Source organism: Eretmochelys imbricata, chromosome 2 (assembly GCF_965152235.1).
Source record: "Eretmochelys imbricata isolate rEreImb1 chromosome 2, rEreImb1.hap1, whole genome shotgun sequence".
NCBI classification, from domain to species: domain Eukaryota; kingdom Metazoa; phylum Chordata; order Testudines; family Cheloniidae; genus Eretmochelys; species Eretmochelys imbricata.
The window spans coordinates 106865337-106884732 of NC_135573.1; the positions used below are offsets into that span (position 1 = coordinate 106865337).

Here is a 19396-nt window from a genome sequence, read left to right on the forward strand (position 1 = left end):
CGTCTCCAGTTATTGATGCACAACATGGGCTGTCCTAATTCCCTCCTCCCTACCCACCCCTAAAATTAAAGGGACATAATCTAGAGGATTAACCTCAGCACTGAAAAGCAAGGTGGTCCTCCATTCCAATCCTAATTCTCCCACTTTCCAAACATTACTTACTAAGTCCTCACAACATCGCTAAGAAGTACGCATTTAGTATTACCTGCATTGTACAAGTAGGGAAGCAGAAGCTAAGAGAAGCTAACAGACAAATTGTTTCCACTAAATTTGGGTGCTTCAGTTTTTGGGCACCCAACTTGACACACTGAGGTTGGGCACCCAAAAACGAAGTCACCTAAAATTATTAGGCATTTTGGAAAATTTGGGCCTAAGGTCTCCCAGCAAATCAACTTGAGAACCAAGACTGGAACATGGGCTCATAGTTACTAAGCACATACTTATTTGATTAGTATATTATAGTATACTTATTTGTCAGACAAGTCACTTAATTTCTCCATGTCTCATTTTAACCATCTCTCCAGTGGGTATAATGATAGTTACTTACCTAAACTGCATGTGCTGCGTACATATCTGGATATTTTAAATCCTTTATAACTTCATATTTCATTTGTATACTATATTGTTATTCCCATTTTACAGCTATTTAATGAGAGGCAGAACAAAACAAACTTCTTCCTAGTCAGTCACTACTGACAACTGCTATAAGCAGCATCACTTTAGCCACCACTGAAATACAGCAAACTACGGCTGGGCGCAGCAGCTGTTTAATAGTCTACAGCTGTACAACACAACAGTTAAGGACAGGGAGCAAATGAGTAAAACTGGGTAGGCCGAATGTAGTTGCTCAAAGTGGATTTTCATCTGGATAATGGAAGTAACATGCCTTTTGTTGTAAAAACAATGCCACAAGTTCTTTATTGATCGCAAATGCTTAGAACTTCAGTTTGAGATCTCATTTAAAAAAAAAAGGCAGCACATCTCTCTAGTACTCAGGAGGAAGAGCATGACCTATTGAATCACAATCAACTCAAGAGCTCCTATCTATGTGTTGAGATGTCCCCATGATAATTAACTTTTAATTTCTCTTGAGATCAAAGTCCAAAGTAGCGTGGCTACTGACACACACACTTTGAATTCAGGTGAAATTAGCCTAAAAACAGTAGACATTTCTAATTCCAGACTGTTATATGAATAGAGCTAAAATAACTTTCTTCACTCTACAAAAAACTAAGTGAGATTTGATGTAGCCATCCAAAAGGAGAAGTTAGCAGCTTCAAAAGTGCAGCTTCTCAACTTCCCTCAAACAATTGTTGTAATGGATAACTCATTTTTTAAAAAGCATAAACATCTGGTTTCTTGTAGCTTGTTTTTGTATGATTTGGGGAGTTTTTTTATTTGGTGGAGAAGCAGAGGAAAGATGAGCAAAAATGGATTTTAACAACTGAAAAGTAGACTGGGATTGCAGCTGTTTAGCTAAAGGGACATTTGAAACAGATCTGGTTAACTTACTGAGTCATCGCAGCTGTCACAGAGAGAGAGAGAGAGAGAGACACACACAATCCCATAACCATAGTCAAAATTAGACCTGTCCTTCCCATGTCCTGGCACAGACAGTACCTGCAGGATGCAGTTTCTACTCTCCAGGTCTTCAGGCATCTCCACAACATGGCTAGCTAAAGTTAAGGGAGAAAGTAAAAATGAGGAAGTCACTGGCTGCAAACATGTGAGGTGAGTCAATAACAAAGCTCCCACTGAATTCAGTGGAGTCCGGATTTCACTCCTGATATTAGAAGCAAAAATCAGATGCTCAGGAAAAGGTTATTTTTAGTTTTTAAGAGCTTTTGTTCGAAGGTTATATTAAATGATATAGGTGAAAATTCAAAATTCTTACAACTTTAAAAGTATTCCTAATAACTAAACCTGAACATTTCATGGAAGAAAATGGAATTTGATGGGAGGAAGCTGTTCTACTTTGTATAGCGGAGGTCCCCAAAGTGTGGGGCATGCTCCCTATAGGGGCACGGAGGAACATTCAGGAGGTCACGGCGGGACCTGGGGCCAGCCCCCATGGCTGTTGGGAAGGAGTGCTACCCAGCCCTTCCCTGCCTCCAGTTCTGCTCCAGTCCCGCCCTCAGCCACATCCCCAGCCTCAGTGTGGCTCTGTGCCCGACCCTGTGCCAGCCCCCAAACTTGGCTGCTAGCAACAGCTCTGTTCCCAGCCTGGGGCACGGCCAGGAGTGGAGCAGCACCTGGCCATGGGCCCAGCTACCAGCCCCCACCGCACCCCAGCTGTGGCTCTGCTCCCACCCTCTGCCCCTAGCTGCGGCCCTGCTCCTGACCCCAGATCCACCCCCAGCTGCAGCTCCGGGCTCAGCCTCCTTACCCCTGTCCACGTCTCCCCTCTCTGCTTCCCAGAGCCACGGCCCCACTCCCAGCCCAGTTCCAGAGGAGTGGGGGGTATGGACAGGGATAAGGGGGGGCACAACCCTCAAAAGTTTGGGGACGCTGTTGTATGGACTACTTAAATCAGAGGTGGGCAAACTACGGCCTGCAGGCCACATACGGCCCTCGGGACCATCCTGCCTGGCCCTTGAGCTCCAGGCCGGGGAGGCTAGTCCCCAGCCCCTCCCCCGCTGTCCTCCCTCCCCCGGAGCCACACCACCGTGCAGGCAGTGTGGCTGGCTCCAGCCGGGTAGCACAGCTGCCAGTCCTGGTGCTCTGAGTGGCATGGTAAGGGGGTGGGGGGTCGGATAAGGGGCAGTAGGTCTGGGGGGGGGTTGCATAGGTGTGGGAGTCCCGGGGGGCCTGTCAGGGGGTGGAGGTGTGGATAGGGGTCGGGGACAGGGAGTGGGGGGGCTGGATAGGGGGGATAGGGGGCGGTTAGGGGTGGGGGATCCCAAGAGGGGGTGGTCAGGGACAAGGAGCAGGTGGGGTTGGATGGGTTAAGGGTTCTTAGGGGGGCAGTCAGGGGGTGGGAAGTGGGCGGATAGGGGGCGGGGCCAGGCTGTTTGGGGAGGCGCAGCCTTCCTGACCCGGCCCTCCATACAGTTTCGCAACCCCGATGTGGCCCTCAGGCTAAAAAGTTTGCCCACGCCTGACTTAAATAGTCATTGGGCCAGAGAGAGCAGTTGACGCTATAGCCTGATGGTTACGGTACTCACTCAACATGGGATCTAGTCCCTGCTCCAATAACTATTTAGGTATGCCACACAAAGTGAAACAGCTTCAACAGAGACCTCCACTCCAGATACCCTATAGTCCAGCAGTTAGGGCACTCACCTGGAGGTTCAAGTCCCTACTTCAAATGAGGCAGAATGGGGATTTGGACATGGTGAGTTCTGTAGCCACTGGGTTACTGGGTATGGACAGGGGTAGGTATCCTCATCTCCTGGCTATCTTTCATGCAGGTTAGTTATGCTGTGAGAACACCTATTGGATCAGGTGCCATTGGAGAGCTAAGCAAGGGAATGCCTCATTTGAGAGTCTCAGCAGGGCTTAGGCATGAGCTAGGTGCCAGAGCAGCTTGGTGGCTTCACGGCCTAGGCAGCTGTGCACATGCCTAATGTCTGAAATGTAGATACCGAAGGGACTTTGTCTGGTGCCTAGTTTTGAAAGTTGAAAGTGCCAGTAGTGAAAGTTGAGGGTGCTGCATGCCAGAAATACTCTGGACTTTACAAGATTGAGTCCCTTAACTACTCTGTGCCTCATTTTCCTATCTATAAAATGAGGATAATACTTTACTAGCTGTCGGGGATGTTGTTAATTCACTAATATTTATGAAACATTCAGCTACTTGGGTGTTTAAAGCTTATAAACAGATATATGGTTATTATTGGTTGTATTTATCTTCAAATGGGAACCAGTACATCTGTTAACTGAGTACTGGAACGGAACTCAGAACTTCTGGATTCTGTTCCCATCCCTTCTACTAACTCATTGTGTAACTATAGGGAGATTACTTACGTGCTCCATGCTTCTGTTTCCCAAACTATAAAACTAAGTTAATGATACTTACCCACTTTCCTAAAGTGCTCTGAGATCTTTAAGCTAGATATCAGTATACAAGCACAAAGTATAGTTTTTCTATGTAGACATTAGAGATTACATAGCACTGATTTGTGCTATTGAGGCAGACCATATTTTTTAGAATACAAAATCAATTAATAAGAGTTTTCGGTTACAAGTCTCACCTTCTAGATACAACGCGTTTGCAATCCAGTAACAGTAGTACTAGGACCCATGTTTCCAGCAGTATGGGCCCAATTAGGGTAACCAGATGTCCTGTTTTTATAGGGACAGTCCCAGGTTTTGGGACTGTTTGTTATATAGGCCCCTCTTACTCGCCACCCCATCCCATTTTTTCCACAGTTGCTATCTGGTCACCCTAGGCCCAATCCTGTTTCCATGAAAGTCAATGAATGACAAAGCTCCTACAGATTTCATTGGACTTAGGATCAGGCCCTATTACACCAAATATAAATGATGCAGAAGTTAAAACTGATTCATCATGGTTCAATTCATCATCAATCACAACAAAGTGGAATGTGTAGGCAGGGCAAAAATCTAACCCACCTTCTTGTGACTTGCATTTGGTACAGCTTTACACATCTTGTCCAGCTTTAATAACAATAGAAAGGGGAAGCTGTTATACACAGTGAATGCCATGTATAATCAAGTACTAAATACTGATTCGGTAACTTCTGTGACAACCTCCAGTTTCTTTTTTCTCTTTTCCTACAGTAAGCTGCCAGCAAGTACTAATCTTTCTCTATTAGACACACTCTCTTTCTCTAGGTTTAACTGGCTGCATTCCAGCACTTGGTAATTCTGCAGTAAAGATTACTTTCAGAAAAATAGTTCCAAATGGGACTCAATTTTAGTAACAAGGGTTGTGGTCTGGAAACAGGACACACCTTTTTGAAGATTTACATTCAATTTCAGAAAGTTAAGGAATTCCCCAATCATTTAGGGCATATTGCCAAAGATAAGTACCTACATTAATGAATGAAAAACGGGCATAGACACAAATAGCAGGTGTAATGTCCAAATACAAACCGGGTAATTTCATGCTTATCTATATATTTGCATACATTTAGACCCCAATATTACAAACACATAGGCATATAAATAACTTTACAGACATACTTACTCCCCCTGAACTAATTCGGACTACTCATGTCTGTAAAGTTCCTCTCACGCAAGATCAGAGCCTTAATTTGTGCTTTCAAATTTTGTAGGCACAGCTTAGATGACTGAAGTTTTCTCTCAGTGTTCAATTAAACCCAAGACCAAGACTGAATATCCAAAAAATGTTGTTAATATTAAAAAAATGTTAGCGTATTCAGAATTTCTTAACTGCCACCATCTGGTATTTGGAAAATCCACATTCAGGCATATATTCGTGTTCAAATAAACATCAAAACTTGAAACCAGTGGGAATTGTATCCAGAGATCACACCCCCATAAATTTATTTATTTAAATAAATGTAAAGAAACTGGCTTAACGTAGTCACAAGTAAAAACAAAACATTGACGATCTCAAAAGACTCACTCATATCTCATTGTTTTTAAGCAATTCTTATCTTGAAGTTAAAATGACTATCAGACAACATTTCAGCAATATCTACCTTCCTCGGATCTTTGTGTCTGTGTTTAGAGACATCCCTCCATAACTGAACATATAGAAAAATGTACATTTTTATGGTAGTGATTTTTTCATTTCCTTTCATTTATTCAGCTGGGAAGAGGAAATGAAAAAATATGAGCAATGGTGTCTGATGTACTGTAAACTACATCTATTTCTGGCAGGGGCTAGCAACATGAACTGTCCTTACGTTAGGTAAAGGGGACACATTTCCTGCTCCCATTTTCTTTGTTCTGATTTATTCAAGTCCCCAAAGGCTAATTCTATGGAGTGCAAAAGAAATATAAAAGCATTTTAGCCCGAGCTATAGGCTGGCTACCAATTGGTAAATTAATTTTACCATGCATTTCTCTGTCTCCTAGGATATGATCTACTTCAGAGAAAACTGTTGCCTTTTGCTATGCCACCTACTCTCTCCTTTGTACCTCTGTTCATCTTCTACTACTCACCTAGGAACACTTCAGTTCCCTTGCTCAGACTGTGCGTGTGTTTGGGGCAGGGTGAGGGAGAGCACAGAATAGGTTGTTATGCCACATCCCAACTTCTCGCGTTTGCCTGCTGAGGAAAAATTGCAGCTTGCTTTTTTGCCTCCCACCTCCACCCTTTGAGCAGCGTTCATGTAATTTGCTGAATGATTGAATTTTGTCATCAGAAGTAACTCAAACCATCACCATCTTCCCCATTCACTTCATTGGCACACTGTAATCTTATTAGTGGAAACAGAGTAAGTGAGCATAGGCACTGACTCTGTGGGTGCTCTGGGGCTGGAGCACCCACGGGGAAAAATTAGTGGAAAATTTAGGAAAAATTGGTGCAGAGCACCCACCAGCAGCCAAGCTCCCTGCCCCGACCCCGCTCACCTCCTCCTCCGCCTCCTCCACGAGCGCGCCATGTCCCAGCTCCTTGCCTACCTCCCAGTGCTTACCGCTGCCAAACAGCTGTAGCAAGCTCCTGGCGGGAGGGGGGAAGAGCGGGAATGTGGCGCGCTCAGGGGAGGCAGTGGGGAAGGAGTCGAATAGGGACAGGGAGGGGGCGGAGACTTTGGGGAAGGGTGGAGTCAGGGCGGGGCTAGGGGCAGAGGGGAGTCGAAGACCCACCAGCGCTATTAGATGTTGGTGCTTACATAAGTGAGCAGGAGTATACAGAAAGACTAGCACTTTTGGGGTCATTTAAATACTTGTTCACATGCACAAAAGTCAGTGACCTGTAGAGAAGCCATAATGTCTTGGGGTTTTTATTGACATTGTTTTCATTTAAAAAACAAAAACAATTACTGGAGATCAAAGTTTTAGGCAGAGCCTTTTGCTGGAAATTGCTACATTCATGCCAACTTGGAAAATTATGATATAGATACTAGTCAAAGTACCATAATGTTTAAGAAAAACAATACAGCAGACATTTCTGTGCATTTTTATCCAATCTGCCAGCAGGAAATACTTTACCAAGAATAAAAATCAAAGGTATTTACTGCCACTATTTAATAGCAATAGTTCCACAAAAATTCTCTTTTACTGTCAAAAAACACAACACTTATTATGTAAGCACTTTTCTTCTTTTAATAAATGATAGGGTTGGTTTACACTGAAGAGTTCAGATCATTTATGAAATCACACCAGTAAATGAATGACAGTGTGAGTCATCAAAAATACTAAGATCACTCAAGCTGGTACATCAAAGCAGCTTTAAAACTCATTTTGATATTCCATACATTGCATGTTGCAGAAGGGAGAATGTAGAATATGAAATATTGAATGTGCATTTATATCCTGTGGATTGTGTTGGGTGCTAAATGACCCACATATCCAGAAAATTTCCTAGTTACCAATATATTTCAGTATCAACCTCTCCCTACCTGACCTAGAAACTTCATTTACAAGTTTATCATTATTGTAAGAAAGTTATTGCTGAACATTTATTATTTGTGTTACCGTAGTGCTTGGAAGCCCCTGTCATGGCCCAGTACTCCACTATAGATACTGTACAAACTCAGAACTAAAAAAAGGCCTTTGCCCTAAAGAGCTTACAATCTATGTGAGATGAAACAGTTTACAAAACCTAGTCTTTATCATAGTCTCTCTCTTTATAACTTATTTCTTATTATTGCTAACATAGGAATACATCCTGCAACATTAACATACTATTATTGTGCTCCTGATAAGCATCATGCACCATTTGCACGGTCAAGCCTATAAGCAGGCATGATGATGGGTTCTTTCTTTTTTCATAGATTCATAGATTCCAAGGCCAGAAGAAACCATTGTGATCATCTAGTCTGATACCTGTATATCACAGGCCATAGAACTTTCCCAAACTAATTCCTAGAGCAGATCTGTTAGAAAAACTGCCAATCTTGATTTAAAAATTGTCGGTGATGAAGAATCCTTCATTATAGTAAATTGTTCCAATCGTTAATTACTCTCACCATTCAAAATGTATGCCTTATTTCCAGAAGGAAGTAGCACTGATACGCTTCCCTGGGACCCATTTTTCAGGAGGTTTCCAGCCCAGTTTTGCTGACAAAGAAAGGTTCAGATAAAAGTTTAGAAACTTATCTGAGCTAAGTGCTTATCCAACCCAAAACAAACCTCTGAACTTTTTTGAGGCACATCGATCATTCTGAACCTACAGAGCCTGTGCTGTGACCTTATATGACAAAAGCTGCTTAAATTAATGTGCCTTGACATAATACCTGTGGGAGAATCAGTGCATTCTCTGTGGTCCCCTGCGTTAAAGCTATTGCAATAAAGCAACAGGGCAAGTCTTTTAAGCAGCTCTAGGGCTATTTGAGGTGAATCCATTCCTTGTGTGTCTCTTTTGCACCAAAGTGACAAAATAAAAACAGTAAGATCCTGTTTTTTGAGATCTGGAACTAGACAATATTTTTATCGCTATTAGAAAGCTCTCTCTCCTCTCTCTCAAGGGTCATATGAATGAAGAAAGTGCAGCATGCAGTCTGAGTTTATGGAGAGATTCGCTTTTGATCAATGGTACCATAACAAATGTACAGCAAAAGCCTAAATAAGTATTCGCAAGATGTTTTAGGGGGATCTATTTCTTTTTATTTTCACTAGCGAATCAATCTAGGTGAACAAACAATATGAAAAGAACCGGATGAAAAAAATCTAAAGGACTTTTTAAGATGGTAGATAACTGCATTTTCCTGGAGGTCATGCTTTCTGTCTCTGGGACAATGATTCTAGTTTGTGTCAGCATACCATCCGCAGAAAAGGGTCACTGCTGTTCCACGGGAGAATAAAGTAGTGCCAAAATAGCCAGTGAAAAGCGAAGGGTACAGTGAAAATCCTACTACCTCTACTTAATCTCTGTCTAGGTATTTATACAATGCTCATCACCTTGGTATTTTAACACTATACATCTCGTACCACACGGCCCCTTGGAAGAAAGGGTTGTGATTGTGGATATTGGCTTGGCACATGTTAGTGCATGAGAGACACCTATGACTATGACATATGTCTGCTCAGGGCCAAGGGGAGCAAGGTGGAGTTATATTAGGAAGTTTAGGACCCCTGCCTGAGTCTCTCGAATATACACCATACTTATCAGGGAGTGAGTCCGTAAACAACACATACACACTTCCCTGCAATCATGTTGATACAGGATGTTTTTGATGATAGGAATAATCTTACAAATAAGCAGCCACTTGCTCTTTTGAATCTACTTAAAATAAAGAATTTATTCATACCATGCACTATCTCCTGAGTTGAGCATAGTCCACAGAGATTAATTAAAGTGACCCAAAATCTGAGGGATTGGATTCTTAGGCTCTCTCTCAGGCTCTGTCACTGATCAGAGTATTAAATCTATATTTTGTATCCACTAAACAAATACTGAGAAGAGTTTTTCAGCACCTAGATGAAAGCAGTGCATTTCCTCTAGCTGTTTTAATGCTGCCATGGCTTTTTGTCATAGGAAATCCTCTGAGAAGGTGAGTATTTGGTTCAAATGCATTTAAATAAAGAAAAACTCTATTACAGTGAACATTCACTTGGCAGATTATTTCCATGGACACATCACTATAAACCAAGCTTGCGCCATCTGCTCTACCCACTAATTACTAATGCAACCCCTCCCCCATAACTCACAGTTGCATGGTACAGTAAGATGTAAGAGATTTTCAATGCATGTGCATGTTCTTTTTCAGAAAAGCATGCATCTGCCATATTTTTCTTGTCTATTAGTTAAAAATTAAGGGAGGAGGTTACCCGTTTGATTTTATTTGCGGCACTAATGCAATTGTTTTTGCATCCTCATTTAAAAAGGTAATTACTACTACATTTAAAACACAATTCATGCTTGCAGCATAGGTAAGATAGAATTGTGTTCCTAAATTGTTCCACAGCCCTGCAAAGCCCAACGGTCAGTGGTGCAAGTATGGTGGTATGGTCCAGTACTCTGTACCAGTAAGATATTTATAGCTTGTACGGCATACTGGAAAGACACAGGAGGAGCCTGCCCCCAGCCCATCCATGCAGCTGTCTCCTGAGTCCTCCTACCTGGGGTCTGTACAGCAGAAGTCTCTGGCGCAATGGGAGGACAACAGAGCTCCCCCCTAACCCCGCCCCAAGGTAACGTGGGATGGATGTGGCTCATGGGGAGAGCACGGGGGCCCCGGGTTGGAGGTAGGGAGGAGTCATGTGCGGAGGGTCACATGGGGAGGTCACGTGCCCCCGCTTTGTGTCCCTCCCATGTGTGCAGCGTACCAGCAAGAAATGATTTCTATTTCCACCACTGCGAACAGTACAGCACTATATGGAACCAAAGTTAAAACGAGGTTCACTGCTGCGTAAGCTACAAGAGCACACAACTTTTAACTATGTCAGGGTCTTACAGTGTTGAAACTGTCCTGCAAAATGCTAGATTTACATAATGTAGCTGAGGCCTTACAAATTATTTTGTTTGCTTCACCCATGCAATGAAATATCTTCAGAATTAATTTCTATTAAAAAACAACTGGGAAATGAGGATTTTTCTCTAGTAAGGGGAAAGTATCCCATTCTCACTTATCTGCGTTCAAAGCATCAGGAAAACATAGCTGATACCTGTCTTAACTAGACCTGACTATACAAAGGTAACTATTTTCATCAAAAATTTCCTAAATAAATGAAGTTTTTCAAAAAGGTTCGCAGAAATGTGAAATATGCCAGAAACGTTTTCATTTTGAAGAAAAGTTCACTGTTAATTTTGAATTAACATTTTTCAAAGAACCAAACCAAGCCACATTTTAAGTCAAAATGTTAAATTTTTGTTCTGGTTAAAAATGTTAATACAAAATGAAAATTGTTTCAAAATGTCCTGTAGGAAAAACTGACTTTTTTTCATTGGAAAAGACATTTTCACACACACACAAAGTTTTGACAAAATCCTATTTTTGGTGGGAAAATTTTCCTCATGCAAAATTCCAGCCAGCTCTATGATCTGGAGGAGAGTTTTAGAAACATCTGGCAAAGGGGAAGGATGAGGAAGGGGGACAAAGTAACCAGATTTAAATGGCCGCACAAGATACCAGAATTAGAGGGTGGAGAATACTCCTGGTCTTCACTCCATAGATTACCAATTTCCACTTTCTTCTGTGTTACCACTTCCCCATAGTGGTTACCCATAGAGGTAACCCTAATGATATCATGATGCATCATACATAGGGTTTGGAAACATGTAAAGTGAGCTGTAGCTCACGAAAGCTTATGCTCAAATAAATTGGTTAGTCTCTAAGGTGCCACAAGTACTCCTTTTCTTTTTGCAAATACAGACTAACATGGCTGTTACTCTGAAACATGTAATGTGATGTTTATCACATCCTATCAATATACAAAAATCAAGAAAAAAATGTAACTAAGGTAGCTGAAAGTAAAAAACTCTTTCAGAAGAGAAGTATATTATAGGCCTTTTTTTGCGTGCACACAAATGACTGTGAGAACAAATCAAGTAACACAGATATGTGAGCAACATTAATTGTGCTTGCATTTATTTGCTCCCGTATCAGCGAGAGCGGAAAAAAGTGCGGCTGAGCTGATGGTCTGCTCAAAATCAGGCCCCTAGTACGAAGCTATAGCGCTTAAAAGGAGCAAAACGGGGTGATATCAGAGGTAACTGGCCTGATTTTTTCCTCTACATTAAATTTATTTCCTTTAGAAATTAGCAACAGCCTTCCCATCCACAACTACCAAGCAGTGGGATTATCAAGATTCTCCAATGAGTACCAGCAGGAGCATTTCTCTCAAGGGAAATCCTGCCTCAATTCTCAATCACATATCCTCACAAACCCCTCTCGATTTTTTTAAAGGTATGTGGGAGGGGAGGGTTAGTTTTTTGCCTCTACTTTGAAGGACTCTGAAATCCTTCTGATGCTGAATCTGAATTCTGAATTACTTCCTTGAGTGATCATTGCAGGAGACTGCTAAAAGAAGCAATTATGTAGAGGCAGCCTTATGGCTGGAAGAAAAAGCAGGTTTAAAGCTATGTGTCAACACTGACCATTGTTCCTATTAGGGTACAATTTTCATGATATTTAGCATGGCATGTAAAATAAGGTTAGTTAGAACATGCAATTCTAAGCCTTTCAGAGCTTATCATTCTTCAAACATTCAATAGTCATCCTTAATACATTACCTTTGGGACAACATTTGAGTAGGCCTCTGCAATCTAACACCAAGGGACCAAAGAGAAAGACCATGGCTTAAAAGCCTGGTTAAAGATTAACACAAACAGTAATAAGGAGATTCTTAGGAAAGAATCAGGACAGCTGCAGCTGAATCTCTACTACCTGCTGAGGGTTGCTAAGCAACTCAGGCCTACGACTGCCCCAAGGGCCTTTTACTTTACCATTAGGATTTTTGAGGGGGGGCGGGAAAAGGATTTTTAGTCAGACTATTGAGATGTGAATATATATTCTTTCAAATAAAGCAAAAAAAAAAAAGCAGCCCCTGTGTCAGTCAGTACTTTCAACTGCAGAGCATTCACTGTATGGAGAGATTTTTTTAAAAAAAAATGTAACTGACAAAATCTGGCAACAATGCACAGTTTAAAAAGTGACATTTTGACTCTAAGGGAGGAATTATTTGCAATTTGTTTTGAACAGAAGCTTAGTTCATGTCAGATGTGAACCTCCAGACAATCATTAGTTTAAACTGCCTGCTATGTGTTTAAAAAATTCAGTCAATTTAGAACTGATCTGAATTGCAAATGTAATGGTAATAAGCCATTAGGGAACAACATATCTCTTTTTTGCACTTGCAGCCCTCTGCTTTAAGGGGCCTCAATTGCACTGAAATATGAAAAAAAACATTTTAATCATGTGCATTGTCAACAAACATGGAAATGCTAGAGATTCAGATGTGTGAGAGAGTAGTATTCAGAGGATAAGAACTAGAAGTTGCGACATGAGTAGAGAAACACATGTGCTCCTTACTTTGAATGATATATGGTAGTAAGTCTTCCTAAAAATTAATATTCAGCCTTTTCGGTAGCATTACAACCACCTGGAATCAAGGAATAACTTGGAGCCATTTTGGAACCTCTGTGAAGTCATTTTGAAGTGTCTTGTCCAGTTGGGTCAATTTTGTTGAGGGTCATCATCATTCAACTTCTCCTAGTTTGCATGTTTCATATTCAAAGAATCCCTCCCCTTTCCTTAGTCTTGCCATTATTGGGGGATCCAACATAGTATTTTTTTAAACTTTGTATTTTATATTAAAACAATAAAAATAAACACGTAACCAACCAAAATGTATGTAAATACACACACAAGACTGAAATAGTATATAAATAAATTAATTATTTGCAAAACCTGGAAAAAACACAAAAAGAAACAAAAACCCTGAACCCAGAGAGGTCAGTGCATCAATTAAAGTGATTAAATAAATATATAAGTGAGAATATAACCTGTGAGTATCAGGAACTAATAAATATTAAACTTCAAAAATATGCAATAGCTTAATGTATGACCAGACATCCTTGTATTTTTTTCAAGTGTTTCTATTAGACTGAGTCATTTTTTCTATTAATGCAGTAGTAGAGAACTCACTAAACCAGTCTGTGTCTGAGGGAGGAATTGCAGATTTCCATTTTCTCAAAATAACTGTCTTGGCCACTAAAAGTTACTGCAATCCATTTTTTAATGTTAATTGGTGACGCCAGCTCATCCAGCACCACTAAAATACACAGTATTTGAGAAGGAAAGATAGTGACACTTACATTTTTTGAGTGAGTGCTGAATATGGTGTTCCAGAATACATGCATTTTGGACAGGTATAGAGGATGTGTGAAAGGTTGGCATGTGGTTGTTTGTATCTCCAACATTCGCTGTGTGGTGTCAATCTAGCCTTGAACATTCTGTTACTAAACAGTTGTACCTGTTTAATGTTGTGTTCTGGAAGAATCACAAGGATAAAAAACTTGAAATATCTTTCACGTTAAGCCATATATCCTCCTAGGTTTCCATTGAGATAGTAAGGCTAAGTTCTTTTTCCCATTTTTCTTTGAGCCCGAGTGGGTAATGCAAAGTATTAAGCCACCTATAGTTAATTCCTACAAAGTGAGTTTTGTTTCCATATTTAACATGTTCTTCTAGAGGTGAGGGAGTTGAAATGGACTAATTGTCCCCTATCCTTGCATGAATCCTTGAGCATAGCCCCTAAAAGAAGGACCTGTGTGACAGCCCTGAGGTTAATATTTGTTACACATGTAATCAAAGGAGGCCAGCCTATCATCTTGTATTATATCTTTAATTTTTGTATCCAAATTGTCTTAATCGTGGAGCTGGCCTTGATCCTGGGGTGCAGGTTATCCGATAGCAGTACAGAAAGAGAATTAGTAAGATCTGATGCTATAATTATCCCAACACATTGCTCCATGTAGATGCAAAGATAGGATTTTTCCTTAAGGATGTGGTTAGCCTCTTAAGGTATATAAAAGAGGAAAGAAAACCAAACGGCATGGCTAAGCTTTTTTAAACTCAAACCAGGCTGGTGTGTATACTGAGCCACTGGAGGGGAACCACCTTACCATAGGACACATTTAGAATCCTAGATAGGAAGACACAGTATTTTTATACTGCCTCACAGACCTGAAAATAGCAGACAAAACTCAAATTACTTCCAGGTTTCTCAAGTCCACAACTTCCAGTGAGTATGTGATATTACATGCTAGCTGATAAAGTCAGACACCTGCCAAATTCAATCAGACTCCTATGGGTGATAGTGAATTTCAGCAGAGACTTGGGGCAGCTCTGTTGTCACTTATACTGTATGTGTAGCCATGAAGAGGAAAAAATATCCCTGCACTCTAACATTCACAGCTGTATTTGCAAATAAGATTCCTGGAGTTTTGGCTCTGAGGTCCTTGTTCTTGTCTTCTAGGAGCTTTGATCTTTCTAAAATTTGCCAGAGATTATAGGAAATAATAATTTCTGAATAATAAAGACAAATTACTACATATTTTACTTTTAAATTTATTTTCTTTCAATATTCAAAATATTTCCTGAGGTGACTGTAACAATATAAATAAGGCTCTTACTAGGACAAATCATTCTAAGCTTTATTTTATTTTATTCAAAGATACTGTAACACTGCCAGCAGTGACTCAAGAGCCTGAATCTCAACCTTGAAGCAGACTGTTAGGAACCAGGGCAAAAACCCCAAATTGGCTGAGAGTTTTATACTTTGATGTCACCAACCAGTTATCACGTGTAAACTCTTCAGGCACTAAAACATCCTTAACATGGAGTCAGACAGTTCCCTTGGCTACTCCAATCTGTCTTGCCATTCAGGTGAGCAAACCTTTGTAATAGAAGGTCCCTTACACCAAGAATCAACCAATATTCAAGTCATTCTCAGTCCCAAAGGACCAGTCACTTACCCAAGGTCAATCGTACATTAGATCTCAACCAAAGACTATGCTTGTAGCCAATCCTATAGTAAGCTGTATGAAAATTTATTAAATAGGAAAAGGAAATGAGAGCTATTTACTGTTCCCAGTCAATGGGAGCTGCAGGAAGCAGCAATGGACCGCAGGGACGTGCTAGCCACCACTTCCCGCAGCTCCCATTGGCCGGGAATGGCAAACCGCGGCCACAGGGAGCTGGGGACGGCCGTGCCTGCAGACGGTCAATGTAAACAAACTTTTCCCTTGAGTTAAATCTAGAGAATTTATGAATTTTGCAGCCCCCCCAATAGATCCAATAGTCCTCTATCCAAGGAGTGGGGTAAGGATTAGGCTCAGTGATGGCATATACCCTTCTAAACCTACACAAAACCTCATGGATTTATCATTTTTAGGTACTATTATAATAGCAAACATCCAGAGGCTTTTTGATTTAGTAATCACTCCCATGGCTAGCATGCTCTCCACCTCTTGAATTTGTCTTTGCATTTCTCCTTCAGCACAGTATGCTCTGCTAGGGGCAGGTGTGGCCCTGTAGTTTCAATGGAATGCACTATTTTGTTAGTTAAACCTGGCAGGTTGGAAAATACCTGCCTGTGGCATTCCAAAAGGGCCAACATCTCCAGCTTTTGGGTTGGGTCCAAATCCTCCCAAATCTCAATTCTCTCCTGAGAAGTCTGTTCCTTACTCTCCCTGATCACATCAATTAAAGGGGCAGTAAATGTTAACTCATCAGCACCACAGATCATTCACCAACATCTCTCTTCCGTAGTAAGCTTTCAATCTATGGACATGTACTGTTTGCACAGCTTCCCTGCCACGGGGTTTCATTATATAAGTGACCTCATTCACTCTATCACCTCGAAAGGTCCCCCCGTCCCAACAATCTTGCATCTTTTTGTTCTTCTGGAATCAACTCTAGCACCAAGTCACCTATATTAAAATATCTTTCTCCAGCATGCCTGTCATAGCATGTTTTCTGAGATACCTGACTCATTTCAAGGTCCTGATGCACAAAGCCCGTCATGGTCTTTAAAATGAATAACATACTCCCCTACAGGCTGTCCTGACTCTCCTGTTCTACCCTCCCAAGAGCCTCAAATTAAATCTAGGGGGTCTCCTCACCTTTCTCCTGTAAAGGAGAGCAAAGGGGGCAAACCCATAGACTCTTGGTGTTCACTACTGTATGTGAGTAACAAATAAGCAACACATCCCTATCACTCTCTCACCAGGTAACATACATCATCAGCGTAGACTTCAATATCCCATTGAATCTTTTTACCTGATCATTAGTTTCTGGATGATAGGGGGCAGCCTTTATATGTGTACTCCAAACAACTCCCATAACTTTTAAAAATTAAACTACAGACATTAAATTTTCACCATGGTCTGACATGATTTCCCTGGGGAAAGTAACTCTGCTAAAAATGGTAAATAGGGCAGTAGCCATGGTTTCAGTTTCTATATTAGACAGAGCTGTGGCTTCAGGGTACCTGATGGCAGAATCTACAACCAGTATTTATTTATTTCCGTTTCTGGAAGGTTTGGGTAGGGATCCCACAACATCTACAGACACTCCGGCAAACACTTCCTTAATGATGGGCAATGACTGCAAAGGTGCCTTGCAGAGTCCCTTTAACCTCTTATGCTTTTGACATAAAACACAACTCTTACAGTAATTTTTTACTGTTTAAAACACATGAGGCCAATAAAAATTCTGTTTGAGCCTATCAAAGGTTCTCTCCACTCCTAAATGTTCTGCAAAGGGACAATCATGAACTACCTACAGCAACTCTGTCCCATATTTATCAGGCACGAGCACCTGCTTGCAAACCTCACCAGGGCATCTTTTCTTCCCTATGGGAGCCTTCTTGTACAAAAAGCCTCCTTCTAAAAAAAATTTTCCCTGTCTTTCCCCAGCCAGGATATTATTCTGAGCCACATTCCTCTCCTTGCCCTGGGAAGGATCAGCCTGTTGAGCCTCATAGACTTTTGATGTGTTTACACTGCAATTAAAAACCCGCAACTGGTCTGTGCCAGCTGACGCAGGCTGGCAGGTCTTGGGCTAAGAGGCTGTTTAACTGCAATGTGGACATTCAGGCTTGGGGTTCAGCCCAAGCTCTGGGACCCTCCCACCTTGCAACCTCCTAGAGCCTGGGCTGCAGCCCAAGCTCGAATGTCTAAACCCCCAATTAAACAGTCTTGTGAGCTCAAATCAGCTGACACTGACCAGCTGATGGTTTTTAATTGCAGTTGTAGTCATACCCTTTAAGGCAAGAAGAGACCATTATGATCATCTAGTTTGATCTGCACATCACAGCTACAGAACCTCACCCACCCAGTCCTGTAACAGACTCAACCTCTGGCTGAGTTACTGAAGTCCTCAAATGTTGAGGTAAAGACTTCAGGTTACAAAGACTCCACCATTTACTCTAGTTCAAACCAGCCAGTGACCCATGCCTCATCCTGCAGAAAAAGGGGAAAACAAACAAACAAAAAAAACCAGGGCCTCCGCCAGTCTGACCGGGAGAGGAATTCCTTCCTGACCCCAAATATGGTGATCAGTTAAACCCTGAACTTTTGGACGAGACCCACCAGCCAGACACCTGGGAAAGAATTCTCTGTAATAAATCAGAGCCCTCCACATCTAGTGACCCATCTCCGGCAGTTGGAGATTGGACTATCTCATCATACAGTCCCCTCTATAAACATATCAAGCTCAGTCTTGAAACAAGTTAGGTATTTTGTCCCCACTACTCCCCTTGGAAGCTGCTCCAGAACTGTCAGTGTCACAGATATACACAAAGAGGTCAAGATGCAGACTGCATCCATAATTCCATAGTGAAAAAAATTCAGAAATTCTAGATTCCTTATTTCCTGGACTGCATGGTTGACAATTTATCTCTCTGACATTTACATCAAGTGAATCAATCTCTTTCCAGTTATCCCTCTGAAGCATTTTGGGGGACAAAACTCTACCCTAGTATACAAATATGCGTGGGGCTCCCATTCACTTCAATAAGAGATATACATTCACATGCATCCAAGGACAGAATTGAGACCACTGTAAATATCTGACAGCCAGCAATAATTAGCACATTAAAGATTCAGAACAATCCTCTCAATTACTACTAATCAGGAAGTATCATTCCTTCCAAGAGTGATATTACTGCATAGGACAATTAGCATAGTGCAGTGCATTCCCAGAGGTATTTCCTTGAAGCAACAAGTATTTCCTGTGATAGCATTAAAAATGGTGCCATAAATTCACTCAGATGGAAGTGCAATAGTCAAATATTTTTAAGCAGTACAGAGCTGCAATATTAAGAAGTATCTAACTATTCCAAATCACTTACCCACAAACTTAGCTACATGCCATTTCCCCAGTGACTGCAGGCTTCAATGGAAAAGTAAAAAAAATGGGTTTTTGTATTCCTAGATGGGCTAGGAAATTCAGCACACAGAGTAGGTTCATTAACTGCACTTAAAACTCTGTAATAATTAGGCATAAAAGGGAGAAGAAAGAATAAGATGACAGCCTAAGTTTTATCTTTCTTTGTTTTTATTGGTTGCATTAGACAATCAATCTCAGTTTAATATTTTTGGCTCATTAGGCCAGATTTTCACAACTTGCTGCCTAAGTTACTCCTGCAAAACAGGAATGTGCCCATGAGACATGTTCAAAACATGACTTTTCCACAAACACAAAGTTGGGTTCTTGCATGCACAACTAACCAGCTGCACACGCAAATGCATGTCCGGCTAGCTCGAATGAGCATACGGAATGTAGAAGATACTGAAATTGGAAGATTTGGTTAGATTTGGCTATGTTAGAAATGTGACTTTATATGG

The 19396-nt window shown here is 41.2% G+C and overlaps 1 long non-coding RNA gene across 1 annotated transcript in view; it reads right to left on the reverse strand.

Annotated features, from left to right (window-relative positions):
• LOC144260466 (uncharacterized) overlaps nt 1-19396 on the reverse strand; it is a 237395-nt gene that overhangs the window by 77167 nt on the left and 140832 nt on the right. The window contains exon 4 of the long non-coding RNA XR_013345022.1: nt 1621-1676. This is a non-coding gene — a long non-coding RNA (uncharacterized LOC144260466). The remainder of the gene's footprint in view (nt 1-1620; nt 1677-19396) is intronic.